The 6,341-nt window shown below is 41.0% G+C and overlaps 1 pseudogene; it reads left to right on the top strand.

The window, feature by feature from the left end:
* Positions 1-4,218: 4,218 nt before the first annotated feature.
* LOC122891027 lies at positions 4,219-5,404 on the top strand (annotated as a pseudogene).
* The last annotated feature ends 937 nt before the right edge of the window (positions 5,405-6,341 follow it).

The raw sequence follows: 6,341 nt of genomic DNA, 5'->3' as shown, positions 1-6,341 counted from the left end.
CCAAGAAGATAATGCTGCCACCTCCATAGCCCCAGAGGACAAAGTATTAAGCCAGAAAAGATTATACTAGAGCCTTCAAATGTAACGGAATTTGCTTTGCTAAGTTTTGGACTTCCTTTGGATCCACACCCTCTTTCTTCTTTCTCTCTTTTAAAATGAGAATGTTGAGGTCCTGGGTGGCTCAGTCACTAGGCGTCTGCCATCAACTCAGGTCATGATTCCAGGGTCCTGGGATCAAGCCCCGCCTTAGGGTCACTGCTCAGCAGGAAGCCTGCTTTCTCCTCTCTCTGCCTGCTGCTCTGCCTACTTGTGATCTCTCTCTCTGTGTCAAATAAATAAATAAAATCTTTAAAATAAAATAAAAGGCAATAAAGGTTAAATGCGGTCATATTCAGTCTGTGGTATTTTGTTATGGCAGCCCTAGGAGACTAACTCAGACACTGTCAGGAAAGTGAAAAGTCAGTGTATAGAATGGGAAAAAAATTTGCAAACCGTGTATCTAGTATTATATCTAGAATATATAAATAACTCTTAAAATGCAACAATAAAAAGATAACCCCATTAAAGAAATGGGTAAAAAATGTGAATAGATATTTCTCCAATGATGTACAAGTAGCCAAAAAGAAAATCTCCTAAAAATTGTGTACACCACCTCTGCTTATATCCCATGGCAAAAGCTCACTACATGGTCATTCTTTGCTCAAGGGCAAACTGGAAATACAGCTTTTATTGTGGATGGTCATGGATCCATTGAAATTAAGTTCTATTACTAAAACAAAGAGAAAATGGCTAGCAGTCAACAATGAGATGCCTCACATCTCTACCTAGAAAGCAGCACAGAGGCACAAGGAGATGAAAATATGACAGGTTAGGGACATCAGGATAGAAAAGGCAGTTTCTTGATTTAAATCTACTTAAGAGTCCCAGAAGGAGAATGGAGAGAATGGAGATGAGCTTATATCCATATAATGAGTGATATTTTTTCATATTGATAAAAAACATAAATCTACACATCAGAAGTCACTCAGAAGACTAAGTAAAAAGAAATCCAACCTAGAAAATTCCAGTGAAACTGACAACATGAAAGATAATACCTTTTTTCTTTCTTTTTTTTTTTTAACAACATACCTTAAAATCAGTTGCATTATTTCCCTAAGAGCTGCTATAATGGTGCCACAAAGTGGGTGGCTTAATATAACAGAAATTTGTTGTCTCACAGTTCTGGAGTCTAGAAGTCCAAAAGCCATCAAGGTCATCAAGGTCATGCTTCCCCTGAACTGGTAGGGGAAAATCCTTCCTTGTCTCTTCCTTGTTTCTGATGATTTGCTAGCAATCCTTGTCATTCCTTGGCTCACAACTGCAAAACTTCAATCTCTGACTCCATTATCATCTGTTATATCTTCATATAACTGTGTCTCTGTGTCTCTTTTCCTCTCCTAAAAGGACACCAGTCATATAGGATTAATGGGCCACCCTTCTCCAAAATGACCTTAACTAATTGTATCTGCAGTTGCCCTGTTTCAAACTAAGGTCACATTCTTAGGTACTGGGGCTTAGGGCTTTAACGTAACTTTTTGAGTGACACAATTCAACCCTTAACATCAGTAAAAAAAAAAACAAAAAACTCAGCTTATTTACAAAGGCACCATAATTAGATTGACAGCAGACTTGTTAACACAAAAGGGAAGGCAGAAGACAGGATAATATCCTCAAGTACTCAGAGAAAATAAGTCATCTTGAAATTACGTACATAGTAACGCTATTTTATATAAGACCAAGGACAAAATAAAGACATTTCACATAAACAAAAGCACAAGGTTTATTACCAATTGATCTTCACCAAAGGAAAATATTAAGTGACACTTCAGGGAAAAAAAAAAATCCTAGAAAAAGTTCTGAAAGACAGGAATGTGGTGATCAAAGAAATTAATGAACAAGGGGAGATATCTAAATACACATAGCTGGGAGCACCTGGGTGGCTCAGTGGGCTAAGCATCTGCCTTCAGCTCAGGTCATGATCCCAGGGTCCTGGGATCAAGCCCCACATCAGGCTCCCAGCTCAGTGGGAAGCGTGTATCTACCTCTCCCACTCCCCCTGCTTGTGTTCCCTCTTTCACTGTGTCTCTCTCTGTCAAATAAATGACTAAAATCTATCTTTTTAAAATATTTTATTTAATTGACAGAGAGAGAGGGAGAGATCACTATAAGGGCCTGGTTGGCCAGAGGGAGCCATTTCCTTGTGGGCTTGGTTTGACCTTGCCCTTCCCAGAGGAACTTGCTTGCAGCCCCCCCCCCCATATAGGGGCGGGCCAGGCCGGATGGAAACATCCAATCAGTGGGGCGCACATATATTTACTATGGTAAATTGAAATTTGATTGGTCACCCATATTGCCGACCTAGCATGACTGTGCAGTTTTCCCTGTGTATTACAATCTCATTGGCCACCTGTGTGTGGGCGGGGCTCAACTCCCCCCCCCCACCTCTATAAAAGTTAGTCTGTGAGGTTGGGAGCAGTAGTCATGGGGCCAGCATCCTCCGGGGTGTCATGAGTGTCACTGGGGAGCAGGGAGCAGGGAGCGGTCCCGCTGGGTAGGGGAGTCCTTGGGGTCGGTGTCTCGTAATCACCTCTTTGTAAGACGGCCTTGACTGGTCGATTTGATTTTCGATGCTTGGCACGAAGTAAAGCTTTGCTTGACTTTCACTTTGTGTCTGTCTTGTTCCTTTGATCACAGACCCTAATAATCATAAGTAGGCAGAGAGGCAGGCAGAGACAGAGGGGGAAACAGGCTCCCCAATGAGCAAAGAGCCTGATGCGGGGCTCCATCCCAAGACCCTGGGATCATGACCTGAGCCGAAGGCAGAGGCTTAACCCACTGAGCCACCCAGGCACCACAAATAAATGAATAAAATCTTTTAAAAAAAATAAATAAATACACATAGTTTATAACTTTACAAAACTGATTGAAGAAGAAATAGTAAGCCTGAATATTTCTATAAAAAAGAAATTTGGTAGAAAAAACTCTCTCATTAAAAAAAACAGTTCAGAAGTTTTTACAACTCAATTCTACAAAATATGTAAGGAACAGATAATTTTAAATTTATTTCCAGCTCTTCCAGATAACTCATAGAAAAATAGAGTTAGAAAATGCCCCAGTCCAACTCATTTACTGAAGTTAATAATAAAATATGAATACCAAAACCAGACAAGGACAATATAAGAACATTAAGTTATAGAACAATTCTCATGAAAGGTACAAAAAATAGTAAGTGGCAAACCAAACACAATAATATATTTAAAAGATAGTGTGTAATAATTAGGTTGGGTTTATGCTAGGTATACAAATGTAATTTAATATTAGAAAATCATTGTACTTTGCCACATTAAGGTATTAAAGAAAAAGCATGTATAATAGATACACAAAAAAATCTGATAATCCAATACTCATTTTATGATACAAATTCTAGCAAAACACCTCCTGTCCTAGCGATGCATGTCACCACTAAGGGCAGAGGCACCAGAGGCTGTGGAATGTGGGAGCTGTGGACGCCCTCCACTCTGTGCCCCACCAGCCTCAGCTCCGTGACCTGCCAGCCCGATGGAATCACAGAGATTAGCAAGTGGCTGCCGGAACTGTTTTCCAAAGGATAAACAGTACAAGTCATTGAAACAGCAGCTCACCAAGAAAATCCCATTTTTTTAAAAAAAAGATTTTGTTAATTTGAGGCACCTGGGTGGCTCAGTTGTTGGGTGCCTGCCTTCAGCTCAGGTCACGATCCCAGGGTCCTGGGATTGAGCCCCACATCAGGCTCTTGCTCAGCGGGAAGCCTGCTTCTCCCTCTCCCACTTCCCCTGCTTGTGTTCCTTCTCTCGCTATTTTGAAAGAAATAATATATAAAATATATAAAAATATATAATATATATTATATATTTTTATAATATATATTTATATTTATATATTTTATAATATATATTTATATATTTTATAAAATATATAAAAATATATATATTTTGTTATTTTAAAGTAACCTCTACACCCAAACTCAGAATCCTGAGATCAAAAGTCACATGCTCTACCAAATAAGCCAGGCAGACACCCCAAGAAAATCCTATTGGTCTGGGGAGGACACAACTTCCAGCAGCCACAAGGGTGCTGCTGTTCAGGTGCCCTCTGAAATGAGCTCTTTCTCAGAAGGTTTTATGTAGATTCTGTGCACTGATGGGGAAACTGCAAAGCAAACTCAAACACAGCACTTCTCAGTTAAAAAAAAATAGAGGCCAGCAGAATTGCAGAAGAGAGAACTCGAACTAAAACTTGGCAGCAGTAGAGCCCAGCCCTCATGAACACTGTCTCTGTTGTTGCTCTGAACTCAGACCTGGGTGTCTCCAGAGGAAAAGATAAGCCAGTCATGGCCTCTAACTTGAAAACTGGAAATGTGGTGAAAGGTTCAGAGGACAGGAACAAGAAATCACTAAGGTAGCCTGTATTTGCAAATCAAGCCAGTTCTTCAGCACCTGTCGTGAAAGAATGGTCGTGATGTGGGACGTACATGGTCCTTCACAACCAAGGCCACAGTTTCTGGCCACACCCTGGTGGTCACTGCATTGGCTATAAGTCCAGACATGTCACAGCTATATCCTGGCTCTTGGGACAGCACCCTGCTTCTGTGGGATGTTGGGACTCGTGTACAGAGAGCCTCTGTCTCTAGGCAGAGACTCTATTGCAGAGTCACATTTTGGAACCAATATACTGGAGCCTGCTTGTTCACCTTGTCCCTGGATAGATTAGGACCTTTGACTTCCCTGGCTGTTGGTGACACTGTCTCCTTATAGTATGCAAGTTTCAGCATACTTAGCTGTGCTAGGTCCCCCAAGAACAACATACACTTAGACTTCTGAAGATAAAACCATCAGATTATGGGACAGTTGGGGGCTGCAGGTGCCTCATGCATTTCCTACAAAGCAGCAATATTCAGACTTCTGCAAGGTCAGCAAGGACAGACACAAATATGTGTCCTGCAGCAACGGCTTTGGAGGGGAAGGCTGTGAAGCCACATAATGGAACATAAGGCAGACATGGAACAGAAAATGAGAATATAAGGGCATTTCCAGACTCTTGCATCCTGCATCTTTCTACCAAGAGCACTGGCCTCAATGCCTATAATTGCTACTTTATTACATGACATGATTGCAGAGTCACATTTTGGAACCAATATACTGGAGCCTGCTTGTTCACCTTGTCCCTGGATAGATTAGGACCTTTGACTTCCCTGGCTGTTGGTGACACTGTCTCCTTATAGTATGCAAGTTTCAGCAGAGGAATTCACCTGCTCAGAGGGGACCATATCTGAGGACTGGAACTGCAGGAAGTGGCAGATTTCAGAGGCCAAGAGTCAATTCACTGAACAATATCAAACCATGGCCAGTCAAAAACAAGAACAAAAGCAAAAAAACCTTTTAGCAATGCAATTATGGAGGAGAAATTTAATCTACTAGAGAGCTATTTTTGAGGGTCAGATTGTAATCTCAGGGTCGTGAGTTCAAGCCCCATGTTGAGCTCCACTTAGAAAAAAAGCCTACTGGTCTTAAAAATGATTATAGTAAAGAATAATAATAATACAAAAATTAATAAAAATGCTTATAGCAAGCCTTACCATTCATGGAAAAACATTAAAATCATTCTCTTTAAAATCAGGATAAGGCAGATCCACTATTGTCTCTCCCATTCAACATCATATCATTGTCCTAACTAGCATATTAACACAAGAACAGACATTTATAAGGATCAAAGAGGAAGAGACAAAAATATTATTATCCACAACTGATATGATGGTCAGCTTTAGAGTTTCTTACATAAAAGAACTGTTAGACTAGGGGCGCCTGGGTGGCTCAGGGAGTTAAGCCTCTGCGCTCAGCTCAGGTCATGATCTCAGGGTCCTGGGATCAAGCCCCGCATCGGGCTCTCTGCTCCGCAAGCAAGGAGCCTGCTTCTCCATCTCTCTCTGCCTGCCTCTCTGCCTACTGATCGCTCTCTATCAAATAAATAAATAAAATCTTTAAAAAAAAAAAAGAACTGTTAGACTAACCACTTGAGTTAATGAAACGACTTAGTAGTGTACCTAGACACAAAATAGATATACAAAAATCAAGCATATGCTATACGCTGGTTAGGAAATGTAATTTTTTCCCTTTTTTTAAGAAAATGTAATTTTAAGGAGCACCTGGTGGCTCAGTCATTAAGTGTCTGCCTTAGGCTCAGGTCATCATCCCAAGGTCCTGGGATCAAGCCCCGCCTTGGGCTCCCTGCTCAGTGGGAAGTCTGGTTTCCCTCTCCCACCGCCT

Source organism: Neovison vison, chromosome 12 (assembly GCF_020171115.1).
Source record: "Neovison vison isolate M4711 chromosome 12, ASM_NN_V1, whole genome shotgun sequence".
Taxonomy (NCBI): domain Eukaryota; kingdom Metazoa; phylum Chordata; class Mammalia; order Carnivora; family Mustelidae; genus Neogale; species Neogale vison.
This window is presented reverse-complemented; position numbering and strand designations above follow the sequence as displayed.